Source organism: Dipodomys merriami, unplaced genomic scaffold (genome assembly GCF_024711535.1).
Source record: "Dipodomys merriami isolate MVZ:Mamm:240054 unplaced genomic scaffold, mDipMer1.0.p SCAF_46, whole genome shotgun sequence".
Classification (NCBI taxonomy): Eukaryota; Metazoa; Chordata; class Mammalia; order Rodentia; family Heteromyidae; genus Dipodomys; species Dipodomys merriami.
The window spans coordinates 151,062-167,293 of NW_027206024.1; the positions used below are offsets into that span (position 1 = coordinate 151,062).

General features: G+C 35.5%; 1 pseudogene; it reads left to right on the plus strand.

Moving 5' to 3' along the window:
* Positions 1-16,232, plus strand: part of LOC138808609 (tubulin beta-2 chain-like) — a 113,648-nt pseudogene that overhangs the window by 41,516 nt on the left and 55,900 nt on the right.

The window sequence follows — 16,232 nt, forward strand, 5'->3', positions numbered from 1 at the left end:
CATTAATTTGTATGTAGTGACATATTTTATCCCTTCTCAATAATTTTAATTTGAAGTCTATTTTATCTGATATTAGGATTGCAACTCCCGCCTGTTTATGGGGGCCGTTTGTTTGGTAGAATTTGTTCCAGCCTTTCTTCTTGAAAATGTGTTTGTTTTTATGGGCAAGGTGTGACTCCTGAAGGCAGCTGATAGAAGGATCTTGATTTTTAATCCAACTAGACAGTCTAGGTCGCTTAATTGGAGAGTTAAGTCCTTCAACGTTGAGAGATAGGAATGAGAGGTATTTGGGAGTTTGTGCCATGTTATCCACCTTCTTGTGTGCTGCAGCAACTGGGTTCTTCCTATGATTCTTGGATTCTCAGTTTAGGGGCGATTTCTTGGCCTTTATTGCGGAGTTGCTGGTTTTCTATGTGTAGGACATCTTTAAGAATTTTTGTAGGACTGGTTTGTTGGATATATATTGTTTCAATTTTTCTTTGCTATGGAAGGTTTTTGTTTGACCTTTGGTTATGAAGGAAAGTTTAGCTGGATACAGTATTCTTGGTTGATAATTGTTTGTCTTTAGGCCATGGCATACATCATTCCAGGCTCTTCTTGCTTTAATTGTGTCTGCTGAGAAATCTCAGGTGATTCTGACTGATTTCCCTTTATATATGATTAATATTTTCTCCTTGACAGCTTTAAGGATCTTTTCCTTGGTCTGAATTGATCCTGTGTGGATTATACTGTGATGGTGGGATGTCCTATTCTGGTCTTGTCTATTTGGAGTTCTAAAAGCTAATTGTATCTGAATAGGCCTATTTTTTTGCATGTTTGGGAAGTTCTCTGCTAAGATTTTGTTAAAAAATTTCCTAGACCATTAACTTCTGTCTCTAAGTGCTCCTCTACACCCATTATTCTCAGATTAGGCCTTCTGATGGTGTCTGCCAAGTTTTGGATAGATCTATCATATTTCATGGATTTGTCTTGTACGGTTGTATGTTCTTTCTCTATAATATCTAGGCTGTCTTCAATCCCTGATATTCGATCTTCTGCATGGTCTAGCCTACTATCAAGACTTTCAACTTTGTTTTTATATTTCTTTTCCTTCTATTTGGTCGGCTTTGATGGCTTCAAATTCTTTGTTGGGGCTTTGTTTTACATCTTGTATGAACTTTACTTCCTTAATTTGGTGTTCAGTGTTTATTCTCAAATCACTTAGTTGATTGGTTATGGTTTCCTTGACTCCCATTCCTTCTGTTGTTTTCCATTCAGCATTCCCTTTGTGGACTCCCTGACTTCTTTCAGCTCTCTATTCATGGATTCCATGAATGTCTTTAGTGATCTTTGTGTATTCTCATCCTGCTCTCTCTATTCCTTTATTACTCTTTGATTAGCTTCCTCAGTTCATGCAATTCCTGTAGTTCTCTTTCAGTGTTCTGAGTATTCTCACAGCATTCCTGACTTTCTCTTTGTCTGTCCTCAGCCAGCTGATGCAATTCCTGTCTCTTTGACTGATCTCAGCCTGTTCACGCCATTCCTTTATTTCTCTTTGAGTGTTCTCAAGCTGCTCATGCAATTCCTGTATCAATCTTTGAGTAGCTTCCTCAAGCTCATGATATTCCAGTATTTATCTTTGGTTTGCCTCCTCTCTCCTTATCACGCTCACACTGTGTCTTTTGCAGGTTTTAATCTTTTCATTTACCATGTTTACCAGTAGTGTATGTAGAGCTTTATGGGAGCTCTCCTCTGGATAATTCATTGTCTGTTCTGTCCCCTGATTTTCATGAGTGGGACTTGAGATACCAGGACTTGCCATTTTTCTTTTGTTTTTCCGTCTTCTTCTGCCCATTTGGGATGAAAGTAACACCAGTTTTGTGCTAGAATACCATCTTAATGCAAGCATCAACCAAAGTGTGTAGTTGAACAGTCAAAAGTCTGCAGATACAATCTAGTTCAACAGATATATTTATTCAACATTAAACAACTGTGTATTAATGGACTACGAACAGCAAAGAAGAATTTGGCAAACCAGAAATTATTAGGTTTAGGGTAAGATGTGGGTAAAAATAGGAATAGAGGGCTGTGGAAAGATAAAGGGAGTGTTGAATTAACTAAGTCCTACTCTCAAAGAGGGAAATAGATTGGATAGAATGATAGTAGAGAAAGAGAAAAAAAGAAGAAAAAGAAAAAAGAGAGAAGAAAAACAAGAATTATAATTAAAAAGTGAAACACTTTAAAATTCTGCAAAATTAGAAATGTAATATACCGAGAAGAACGGGGATAGGATGAGAAAGGTGGAGGGATAGGAAGAAGACCTGAAAACCTAAAAAATAAAAATGCTTAAAATAGTATATAGGTATAAAGAGGTAGTACTGCTATTAAGGAATTTAAGTCTAATCAACCACGGGTATATTTGAGGGTGAGCAGAACAGCAATTAAATCACGCACAAATGAACAAAAGAGAAGAGAATGTGAAAAGAATGAGAAAGAAAGAAAATAAAGGATCAAAACATTAGTAAACCTATATGAACAAAAACACCCACACACATATTCCCCTAAAATAAAAATTATGAGGAAGAAAAAAAAGTTTAATAGAAAACAATTTTTAAGTTAAAAATTAAAAATTAAGAAAAGTTAAAAAAGTTTTTTTTTTAAAACAGGTACAATAAAAGAGTTCTTTGATATTTTTGAGGGGCATGGGAAGATCCTGTATGTCCCTTGTGTCCATAACCAGTCTCTTGTTGGAGTCTCTGATCTGATTATGGTGTTTGATTTTCCTGTGGATTGATTGGTTTCTTAAGTCAGTTTGTTTGGGTAAGCAGAAAATTGCTCTGCTTTATCCAAGATTTTGTGATCCTCCTCCTAGGGTAGTTCTCTGGGAGGAGATCTGCTTTGAGTATCACAAAATAGGGAGATGGCTGTTTCCTCTATTTTGGAGATGCTTTGATGAGGCTAGGTTCTGGGTAGAGTTGAGGCCTTTCAGCAAACTGTAGCTTTTCCCTGAGGGGCTAGCTTCTGAGACACTCACAGAGCCCATCCTGGAGCCATTCTCATGCTTTATGTTTACTGAATTTCCATTGATTGTCAAGGCTGCTGTAGGAAGGGGCTGTCTCTGGCTCTATTTACCCAGTGAACAAAACCACTCCTGTATGGGTGGAGCTTTTTCTGCCTGGGCTGGGTGAATTTTCCCTGGGTGTTGCTGAGCCTGCCAAGTCAGGTTAGGTTCCTGTGACCTGCTAAATCAATCTTTTGTTTTCTTCCAAGTCCTGAGTTGGAGCTAGCTGCCCAGCCAGCCTTTTGTCAGTATCAAAGATGGAGATCTCTGGTAGTGGGGATGGGGAGGGGTGGCCTTCCCTCCTCTGCTCCCTGAGAAGGAGTGAGGATGTCATGCTTCTACTCACGCCAGAGTCTTGGTTCCTGGGTTGTCTCTCTTCTGAGATCTGCAGGATGAAGATGTCTTCTCCTTGTCAGTTCTTGCTGGTGTTGAGTAGAATCTGCATGCCCACTGCGTCTGGCACCTAGGTCCCATACTCGCTGTGTTGCAAGTATGGTGGCTACGGACGCTGCCACCTCTGCCGTCACTGCAGCTGCGGCTTCTGGCATTTGCTCAGGTCTGTTTCCTTCCTTGGATTTTCCCTCTCTGGCCAAAGTCTCTGTACTGTAGTGGCACACTTGGTGTGATTCCTTGGCTTAAGACTGTTCACTGGAACACTAAACCTGCTTTACATGCGAGAGCTTGTTTAGCCTCCAGCTTCTCCTCTGCCATCTACCCAGAACCACTGAAGACAATGATCTCTTTCTGAACAGACATCTCCTGGTTGATATATTATTGGGAAAAATAAATGAAATCTTCATATTCAATTTGTAGAATACCTGAAATGTCAAATGCACAGAACTTCAGACTGCAGTTATATAACAGAATTCTTTCAAAAAAAAAAAAAGATGTGACTAGCTATGTAAAAATAATTTTTAAATTAAAATTAATTAATTAAAATATGAACATTTAGTCCTGTAATCATTATCTTTATTGTCTCAGGAGATACATTGCTCTAGGGCATATCTCAATGACGTCTGTCTTAAGTAGTGTCCTGATCAGATTTATTCACCAAGAGGTATGTATTGCAAATACAATTGTTTCATTACGAAAATGATTATGTGAATGTACATTACACAAACACACAACCTCCTCTATTTTAAACAGCAAATAATCAAATCAACTTATATCAGTCATGACAAATGTGAAGTGTCATGATTCCTTTTCAATATGCAAATGAAAGATCCTAGAATTCTAAAAAGTTCATAAAATCCTGAACAAAGAAAGCATCTTAAAATAAACATAGTGTGTTTCAATTTTCATAGGATGGATTTTTTTCTTCTTTAATAAAAAATATAACATAAAGCTTTAAATTTCTGAATACTAATTTTGACAGGATTTTTAAATGCCAAGTAAGTGCTAAATAATTCAAAAATTCACTAAGGTCCTTTTGTTCATCTAATGAAAATCTTATGAATCTTTTGAAAGTTTAGAAACAAATATTTTTCTGAGCATCTAACCATTGATTACAGATGTGAGTATATCGTTATTTATTTAGTTTATTTTTTAATTTTTATTTTTGTCAGTCATGGGGCTTGAATTCTGGGCTTGGGATGCTGTCCCTCAGCTCTTCAGCTCAAGGAGAGTGCTCTACCACATGAGCCACAACGCCACTTCCAGTTTTCTAGTGGTTAATTGGAGATGAGTCTCATAGACTTTCCTGCCCGGGCTGGCTTTGAACTGTGATCCTCAGATCGCAGCCAGCTCATTTGCTAGGATTACAGGCGTGAGCCACTGGCGCCCAGCAGATTTGAGTATTTCTATACAACATTGCAATTATAATTTAACATAACTGATTCTTTTAATACATCAAATCTTTGCACAGCAAAGGTCCCACAAATTCAATGACTTACAAAATGTGTTACGAAGTATACAATTAAATTTATTAAAACATATCAGTACCATGTGTTGACATTTTATGATTTTACACCAGACTAAGACCAGAGCTACACTATAAGACTTACTCTCTTCATCATGTTTGGACTTATTTTGACATCTTCCAAGGTTTGTGATAGTCTCACCACATCAGTAAAGGATACCAGTTTGTGGCAGATTGTTTATTGTTTAAACCAAATGACTTAATTTCTTCTTTAAACTTGGATTCAACTATAAACTTTAGCAATCCATATTTTTAAATATGTTTCTCTTCTATGTAACTTGATGGCGCAACTTACCAAAAAGTGAAACTTTTAAGAATTATTGTAACATTTTCCAGACAAAAGTATAGCGAAGTATAACATTTCTAACACCCATTCACTACCTGAAACCCCCATCAACATGTTTCCAAAATTATTTTATTTCTTCCTACTCTCTTTCTCCTTGAATATTTTAAAGCAATAGCAAAATCATGTTATTCCATGTTTTAACATTTCAAGATGTCTCTGACAAAGGAGTATTATCACAGCTACCCAAATTAGTGAGTCTTTGTTATATTTCAATTAGGAGCCCATTTCCAAATTATCATTACCATTGTTTTATTTCATTTTGTTTTGGGAAATAAGCATAAAAATCAATCTGCTGATATTTATTGGTCTTTCTTTTTTGTTTGTTTGCTTATACTGGAATTTGAATCCAGGGTTTTATAGTTGCTCGGCAGGTGATCTCCTACTTGAGACATGTCCCAAGCCCTTCTTTTGCCTTCGTTATTTTTTGGAGAGAGTCACCCGTTTCCATTTTCTCTCGGGGCCTGCCTTGGACCATCATTTTTGTATCTATGCTTCTTGTATATCTGAGTTTATCTTGTATTGCTCCTATTTGTTGGTCTTTTAAGTTGTCTTAAAATCTCATGCTCTTTCTTTCACTCTCTTCCTTTATGTATTTAGCTTATTATAGAAATTAGTCAATTATTTTCTTGAATATCTGCAAATGCACGTGGTTATTTCCTCCTATGGCAATTGACTTGTACTAAAGTATTTCCCATTGATTGGAAATGAGCACTAAATACTGAAGTGAATCAGATTCATTATTTGAAGGAGAAAGTGCTCTTAAGGATAAATAATAGGAGGTGCTATTGCTTTAGTAATATATTATGCCAGAAGTTACTGGTGCTGAGACCATCAGTGAATTCAAGGATTTGCCAACTTGATTCCTTTCATTGTAAAGCTCTACATCAAGATTTTAGCTAAAAGTTCTGGCATATATTGATCATCATTACTTAGTGTTTAAATATGACTTTTTTTTATCCTTCACAATTAACTAACTGGAATCTTTCTGTATTCCTTTATAATTTATTTCTTTATAGTTATCTGAAATAACATTTGTAAGTAAATATAGGATAATTGCTTAACTTTTTTTAAAGTTACTAATAGTTAAAATAATGAGTTGATGTTTTAACAATGACATACATATTTCAATGAGTTTGGTATGTGATTTTCATTTTTGTTCCTCTGCCTCCTTTTAAGTACCAACAGAAGCAACTTATATTACATTGCAATTTTATTCTTTTTAGTTTTACTTTATTTTCCTTTTGTGCACTTTTATTATTATTATAAAGTGATGTATGGAGATGTTACAGTTAAGTCAGCTAAACATGTTTTGAACAATATCATTACCTTCTGGTTTTCTGGTGGTTGGCCAGAGATCAGAGTCCTACCCTGGCTGACTTCAAACCTGAGATCTCAACCTCCTGAATAGCTAGGATTATAGGCATGAGCCACTGGCACCTAGATTTTTGCATCCTATTTTTGACATAACCTCATTAGTTTTTGTTTCTTGCTTTCTGATACAAAAATACATCAGATGTTCATACTGAAAGAATACTTCCTGTCCTACACAAAGAACCAACCATTTTCCCAAGGAGCTCTGGTTCCATTTAGGAGCACATTTTTATATGACAATTTGGAATTCTCCATGTTCATTGCATCTGATTTGTCATACTCCCAAGCCTTAAAAACAGCTGCATTTTTCCTTAGAGGGGAAAATAGCAATCATGAATTCTGCCTAATATTTCTAACTTAAGTTTAAATACACAAGGTTTTTACTTCAACATCTTTGAATTTCTCTCCTCAGCTTTCTCCTCTTCTTTCATCTCTGTCTCTGAAAATATTTCTTACTAATAGTATTAAAACATTTATTTGCCTTTTATGTATCCAGAATAACATCACAAATATTACAAACATGACTACAAAAGTGACCACAATTCAAAATATCTTTGTGGTTCAGGGTCTACAACTAAAATGATGCATTCCACAGTCAGGTACACTAATCATTTTATCTGCATAGTTATGTTGTAAGTTGTACTTTTAAATGATGACAAGGTTAACCATAATCCATTGTGCATCTTAAGATATCGACCTGTATTGTTAATATTGTTACACTTCTATATGTTTATTATTATTTTTTAATATTATTAAGATCTTCTAGAGTTGTCTCCAAGGTGGTAGAGAAAAACTGAGTTATCATCATTAATACTTTCTTGGGTCATTTGAGTCCTTTTTCATCTTGAACACAACCTGTCATCCTTCGTTATGATGTGCAATTGCTGATGCTCAATTCTCCTGAACTGTTGTGACCACCTGGTGTAAACACTAGGCTTTGGTGTAATTTTGGTTTAAGTGCTATTTTTACTGAGACCATCTTAGTATTTTCATATGTTCGGATAAAAATAAGTAACCATATATACTTCCTAAATGGGCAGCATTATACTGAAATCAATTAATATTCTACAGTAATTTTTTCCTTCTTTCTACTCTATCTTACTCTTCTATCCCCCTCCTTAGACATGAACTCCTTCTCAATCCTAGTTTTGAAAGAGCAGAGATAAAGGATCGAAGATAAAAGATAGAAGATAAAGGATAGAGATCAAAACAAGCAGAAATCCAGTTGCTACTATAGTGACAGAGATGAAAATATAATGTTTTTCACTGATTAATACTGATTTCATTTCCCAAGTTAAAATTTTTCATGGCAAGCCTTGCCTTTGTTATAAAACATCGTTACTTTGACAAGATTTTCTCCTACATTGACAAAAGTTGTTAATGAATACCTTATGGTGACAAGGTAACAATACTGACAGAGGCTATATCTTTGATCAAAAGGACTGAATTTTTCTAAGAATACCTTCCCTCTCATCTAACAATTATTAGACACTTACATGTCAAGCACTGGGCTTAGAGATAAGAGTACAAAATTAAGAAAGCTGACGGTAAATAATTTAGATATTTTCCTGTCAGAAATTTGGACAATTAAAAAGGGCATGTTCTGATATTTATAATTCTATAAAGGTCATAAAAGAAGGTATCTTGGGTATTGAAAATTGATTCTTATTCAGGACAGGGAAATGAATGTATCTTTGCAATGTTTAGGAACATTCTTACTTTGCCTCATCTTTTTATAAACCTCATTAACTCTAGAAGAAATATAATGCCACCTGACAAACTAAATTCCCAATCAAAAAAGCAGTATATGACTCCAATTAGCATTTTAAATATAAAATTCTTTCAAAAGTTTTCTCTCTACTTGAGAATTTTGTGAGTGGTTTTCAGAAATTGATGAGAAATATGTTTGAGAGTGTGTAATTTGCAGGACCACTATATGTTTTAGAGTATATTTGTGTGGATTAATTTCACCTATTTCTCCTCACTTGTTTGTAATCAGTATGGAAATTTCCAGGAACTGAGAACTTCAAAAGCCATAAACATTCACTTTCCCACTCTAGATTTCTACTCAACATTACTGATTCAATGTCTAGTAGAAATGATTACCACTGTCACCTGCTAAATGCAGACAAAGCTTTTGGGCTTTTAGGTCATGATCCTTTGGAGATAATATAAACAGATTAAAGAATAATTTGCTCCTTTTTCCCTCCTGGTAATAGATATATCCAACCCAAAATTTCTTCATATTCCCTTGTTTTTCTTTTGTAGCAAAAACTCTTGCTATGAAATCTAAACATCTTAAATTTTGGCATATGCAATATTTAATTGTTAACTACAAGCACCATATTGTAAACCAATCTCCAGAACATACTTATCCAACATAAAGTTTTTTTGTTACTGGGCACCAGTGGCTCATGCCTGTAATATTTGCTACTCAGGAGGCTGAGATCTAAAGATCTTCGTACGAAGTGAGCCCTGGCAAGAAAGCCCATAGAACTCATCTCTAATTAAGTACTAAGAAATTTGGAATTGGAGATGTGGCTCAAATGGTAGAGCATTAAACTTGAGCAAAATAGCATCCAGGCCTTGAGTTAAAGTCCCAGGATAGTCACAAGAAAAAAAATCCCAATCATTATTCTCATCAAGCAACTTTCCACTTTCCCCTTCCCCTCAGTTGTTGGAAACCACCACTATGTTCCCTGTCTCTGTAGGTTTGATCATTATAGATACCTCAAAGAAGCCAAATCTCGTAGGCATTCTTCTGTGACTGGCTTATTTCACTTAACATAAAGTCCTCCAGTTCACACCTTTTGGGGAAAGTAGCAGAACTTATTTTTTTTATTGTAAAGATACTCTACAGAGGGGCTATGGTTACATGAATAAGGTAATGAATACATTTCCTATGGAGCATTGTTACTTATTCTTTGTTTTTCCCCTACTATTCCTTCCTTCCCCATCTCCCGAACTCCTCCCTCTCCCCGACACCGAAGTTGTACAGAGTTGTAAAGTTCATTTTCAACAAAGTGTCTTGTACATCTCATTGTTACAATGGGTCAAACTGTATCCTTGTTTCAGCACTTTGTTATTTCCCTTCCACTCCCCACATTAGAAGATGCAGAGCACTGAAATCAAATAGAGTTTCAACAGGGGTTATACCATGATGGGAAGAACATACAAAAAAATCACCTAGTAAATTAAAAACAACAGTGAGAAAGAAAAAACCACTTTTGTCCCCATCTTGGGGTTAATTTCACTTAGGGTCATCTTCTATGGCCACATGTGCATAGCTTTTGACCTTTTCTGTAGCAGAATTTTTTAGGGCTCATTTATATCCCTTTGTATGTACATACTGTACTTTCTGCATTCATCTATTGGGGAATGCTTGGTTTGGTTCATTATATTGGCTATTGTGAATAATTTTGCAAAAAATATGAAATATTGATGTCTATTTGGGATCCTGATTTTATTTTATTTATTTATGTATTTATTTATTTATATATTTTTATTGTGAAAATACTGTACAGAGGGTTACAATTACATGGGAAAGATAATGAGTACATTTCTTTTCTTTTCTTTTCTTTTGGGGGGGTGTCCAGTCAAGCTCAAGGCTAGAACTCTACCACTTGAACCAGAGCACCACTTCCATTTTTTTTTTCTTTTTGCTTATGTGGTGCTGAGGAATCGAACCCAGGGCCTCATGCTTGGAAGGTAAGCGCTCTACCACTGAGCCACCTTCCCAGCCCATGAGTACATTTTTTATCAAGCATTGTAGCCTCTTGTAGCCTCCTCCTTTGTTTCCCCTTCCCATCCCTTCACATCCTACCCCTTCCCTCGCACCCAATCCTCCTCCCACTCCCCCGCACCAAGTTTGTAAAGTTCGTTTTAGACATAACGATTTGTACATCTCATTGTTGCAATGAGATGTATCCCTATTTAAACAATTTGTTTTCCCCTTCCCCTACACAAATTATACCGACATCAAGTACAGTGAAAGCAGGGTTATACTGTAGTGGAGGGACATACATAGCAACAAAGAAATAATCTTATAAATGTGTTAGAAAAAATCGCATGAAAGAAAAAAAACATTTGAATACATATCTTAGTGTTCATTTCCCTAACATCACCTTATCTGACCTTTTCTGCTTGACTCAGACATATACTAGATATTGCAAATAAGGGAATCCATGGGACCTATGTTTCTTTGGGCCGGCATTACTTCTCTTAATATAATTTGTTCCAATATTTCCATTTCCTAACAAATGGGGCAATGCCATTCTTTCTGATGGAGGCAGAGAATTCCATTGTGTATATATACCACATTTTCTTGAACCATTCATCTACTGAGGGGCATCTGGGTTGGTTCCATATCTTAGCTATAGTAAATAATGCTGCAATAAACATAGTCGTGCTGGTAGCTTTAGTGTGGTGTTGTTCATAAACATTTGGGTAAATGCCCAAAAGTGGGATTGCTGGGTCATAGGGGAGTTCTCTGTGGAGTCTTTTGAGGAATCTCCATACTGCTTTCCAAAGTGGTTGAACAAGTTTACACTCCCACCAACAATGACTTAAGGTTCCCTTCTGTCTACATCCCCTCCAGCATCTGTTATTATTAGACTTCTTGATTTTAGCCATTCTAACTGTAGTGTGGTGGTATCTCAATGTTGTTTTGATTTGCATTTCTTTTTGGGGGGGTCTGGTCGTGGGGCCTGAACTCTGAGCCTGGGCGCTGTCCCTCAGCTCTTCAGCTCAAGGATTGCGTTCTACCACTTGAACCACAGCACCACCTCCGGCTTTTTTTTCTTTTTGCTTATGTGGTGCTGAGGAATCGAACTCCGGGCCTCATACATGCAAGGCAAGCGCTCTACCACTGAGCAACCTTCCCAGCTCCTGCATTTCTTTATGGCTAGGGAGGTTAAGCATTTCTTCATGTGTCTATTGGCCATCCTTCTTTCCTCTTCAGAGAAGTTTCTCTTTAAGTCTTTAGCCCACTTGTTTCTTTGAAGATTTGTTGTTGGGGGATTTAATTTTTTTGAGTTCAAGGTATGTTTTAGATATGAGACCCTTGACCGATGTATGGCTAGTGAAGATTTCTCCCAATACGTCGGTATTCTATTGATCTTGCTAGCTATGTCCTTTGCCATGGAGAAGCTCTTCAATTTCATGCAATCCCATTTGTCCAACCTTTCTTTGATTTGTTGTGTTTCTGGATCTCTATTAAAAAAATTTCGGCCTGTGCAACGGAGATCTAGGGTTTATTTCTACTCCATCCTGTAATGTTTTCAGAGTGTCTGCTTTGACTCCAAGGTCTTTGATGGGATCCTGATTTTAATCTATTAGATATATATCCAAATGTAGAATTACTAATCATATAGAAGTTTTATTTTTAGTTTTATGAGGCATCTTCATACTGGTTTCCATAGTTATTGCACTATTTTGAATTACCCTCAAGAGAGCACAAAGGTTCTGAGATCTAGGTTCTGAATTCTCTATCTGATTGAAAATAGTTGTTTTTACTCCTCTCATCTGTTTTCTTATCTTTTTTTATAATAGCCATCTTAACAGCAATAATATCTTAAGATAATTTTACTTGCCTTCCCTGATAATGATGGCGAACATACTCTCAAAGACTAATGATGATGATTTGTATGACTTGTTTGGATAAACATCTGTTTAAACTGACATTAAAAATAGTTCACACATATAGATTGCTTCTTTTTATTTCTCATACAGGGAATATTTAAAGCAGAATAATTTGAGACTCAGGAGAGTCATAAAAGTTTACATTGCCTTCCTGGACTCTGAAATGGGGGAAATACTACAAATTTTGCATAAAAATCCCTTGAGTTTTTCTTTGTTCCCAAAATAGTAAGTGAAAAGAATTTCAACAGCATGCTGGTAAGAGCTATGAGTCAATTATGAATGGTATACATAATGGATAATAGCTTTTCCTGAAAACCCATGTAATGGTCATGGACAATATTAGCACAAAGCAAGTGAAAACTTTTGGATACTGTAAATCATTCGGAGCAAAGCCTCAGTGATGTTCTCATTTATTTATTTTATTTTTCTTAGGTTTCTATGGGAAACTTTACCAAAAGAGAATATTTTGTTTTATTTTAAAATAGAATGTTAACCATTTGTTTATTTATGCAAACCAAAAATGTTTGATAGATTTCTGAACCCTGAATAAAATATAATTTCATCATTATTCATCTCCTAAAAAAGTCAAAATCACTAGAGACAACATTCCAAAATCTTTTGCAAATGTGCATTTGAGAAGAAAATTATTTCTCATCTCTCAAATAAAAAGGCTTAAATTATTTATTTTAGAAGTGAAATCCCAGGCAATACACATCTTATGGCATTTAATATTTCACAAAGTCTGGCTAAATTTTTAATTCAACTAAGTTTTATTTTCATATGTTTCATGGTTTTTCTTAAAAGAGAATATTTAAAAACATACAAAACACAAAAACATGCATAGACTTATCAGGTAGCCACTGACTCATGTCTCATGCTTGTAATTGTAATTATTCAAGAGGCTGAGATCTGAGGATCACAATTTGAAGACAGCCAGGACAGAGAAGACTTTATCTCCAGCTAATTAGGAGAAGTTATATTTGGAACTTCTAGAGCACCAGCCTTGAGCAATAAGCCTATGGGGTAGTACCCTGGCCTTGAGTTCAAGTCCCAGTGCCCAGTGACAACAGCGCGCACGCACGTACACACACACACACACACACACACACACACACACACACACACACACACACACACACACACACACACACAGAGATCATCTATGAATCATCCACCTATAAAAAACAATTAGTTTTCCAGAAAACAGCTTTTATTTCTATTTCATTTATGCAAATCTTTGTTGCCCATTCCTATTCCTATGATAATTTGTTTTCCATATATCCCATATTCCTCTTCAGAGAACTACAATGAACTACAGTTCGTCTTTATGGCTATATACACTTGTTTATTTCAACTTATTAAATATATATGCAACAATAGTGGCTGCCTTTAGTTAAATATTTTATCCTCACTGTTAACCCGACCATCTTGCTCCACGAGGCCCATCTGTCTTTCTTTCATCATTTTATTTGATAGGAAATGGCTGTAGCCACTTTTTCACTCATTTGTTTTTATCATATCACGTCATTTTAGTTTGCTTTCTTGGCAGGCGGGTCTTGTCTGGACCAATTCTGTAGTCAGACTTCCAGCTACCATGGCAGTGCTTCATGAGCTGTACCTCTGAATAATGTAAATTGTCACCATCTTTTGTAACCTCACAGCATATAATAATAAAGAATCAAATTACAATATAACCTCCTCCTCTATGTTCTGCAATATATAGCCTCGAAATTGTTTCTAATTCTTTCTTTTCATAAAATTTAAAGACAACATGTCATCAGGCAGAGCTAACTATTGTTCCCATAGCTAAAAATATGTTCTTCAAATTAGATTGAAAATTGAGAAAATGGATTTCCTTTTTCACTTGGATAGTTGACTTTTTAAAGACATAACTAGTTCTAAAAGTTGTAGGCTTAAAACCTAAAATCGGAGATTAAAATTCTTTATACAATCATTTTATTATGAGCACCCAACAGCCCAATAGCTTACCTTGCAGTATATGAAAAAGCTGAACCTTCAAAATAAATTATTGTTTTGTAATACCACACTTTCATCATTTGAAATTCTTTACTTCAAAATGGTTCTAGAAAACCAATTGCCTGTAAATTTAAGATATTCCTGTATACACATCGGCCACTCTAACTAGGATGATAAAGGATGACAAATTTTAAGCCTATTTTATTTGATTTGGAAGCATTGTTAATTGAAAGCACTGAGAAACAATGACAATTACCAAACAACAAATTAGCATAACTCTTTTAGATCTAGACGTTACTTTATAAAGCAAAGGTCATACATTTGTTCAAAACCTGAAAAGAACCAATCATTTTTTTTCTATTTTCTTCCTTTTCCCTTGCTTGAGACATTTAAAACTACAGTGCTATCAAATGAAAATCTTGCTTCTGGCTTCTTCTCAGGAAAACAAAACCAAACGAAACAAAAGAACAACACCCAGAAGATCTGGCAGGTCATATTTCCATGGGCAACAAGCAGCTTGGGATTGAGTAGCTGAGTCTTTCGGGTAAATTATGATCTGTGCCGTACTGCACAACAACCCAAACAAATCCAATCCCTGAAATTACCTTATCATTGGGTTTAGGGTCTACTCTAAATTCACATGTTGTCTCACTAAGATCCTTTATTGACTACATTTGCAAAGAGCCTATGTTTAAATGAGATCATACTCCCAGGTACGCAAAGGTAATAGAAGGGTCAGACTTTGTACCTATTTTTGAAGGTCACAATTTAAACCATTAAATATTTATTTATCTTTTTGACAGATTAAAGTAAATCTGTGCCCTATTTGTGTTTTAACTATTTAAGCTTATTTTCTAATTTAAAAGCAAGTACTGAATAAACTCTGTCTGTAACTGTGAAGTTTTACTTTGATTCTGAATCTAGGATCAGTGCTGGATTATCAACAGTTGAAGCCAATAAGCCACCTGTTAACCATAGAGTAAACTGCACTGAAGGAAGTCTTACCATCTAAGCCACATATTTTAGTTCTGAAATGACAGAGTAACTGTTATTTTTCTATCTTGGCCAATGTTTTTGAAGAGGAGTTTCATAGTATAATAGTCAGCTGGAAGGCGAATGCATCTTTGACTTTACAAAAATCCGTGACAAAGTACTTAGAAATATAAAAGGGCTTAACTTTTGATTAGCTTAAAATAGCCCATTATGGGACTACTTACAGCACAAAATTTGGCAAATGCTGCAAATCAAGGTCCTTCCTCCCCAGAGTCACCACTAACTTCAGGTTATCAAATAATCTGTTGGTAGTTTGGAAATTTCAGAGAAAAGGTAATTAAAAACTTAATTTTTCTCACATACATTTCATTAATGTAAAATGCAAGAGCAGTTATTATAGTCCCCAAACTAGTACTTCCTATTATTATTCCTTAAGTGATCCTTAAGATCACTGAAGATAGGTACAAATTTAAAAAGATGAATTGATCTCAGAGAATAAATTTTTAAATCATTTGCCAGAGACTGGACTTGTTATCACAATGTTATTGACTACAGAAATAATGACCCAATTTCAGAAATTATTCATACTTTTCTGATGAACATTGCAATAGAAATATCACTATTCATCAAACATATAAACAATATTCCAGTGTAAAGTTTGAAATTCAATGTGCATAGGTTTATTTGCAAGCAAAAATAAAACAAACAGAATTAGATTTCCAACGCCTGTAATTCTAGCTACTCAGGAGGATGAGATCTGAGGATCATGGTTTGAAGCCAGCCTGAACAAGAAAGTTGGTGTGATTGTTATTTCCAATTAGTCACCAAAACCCTGGAGTGGAGCTATCAAGTGATAGAGCAGTAGCCTTGAGTACAAAAGTTCAGGGATAGTGTTCAGGCCCTGAGTTCAAGCCCAGAACCAATACACACACACACACACACACACA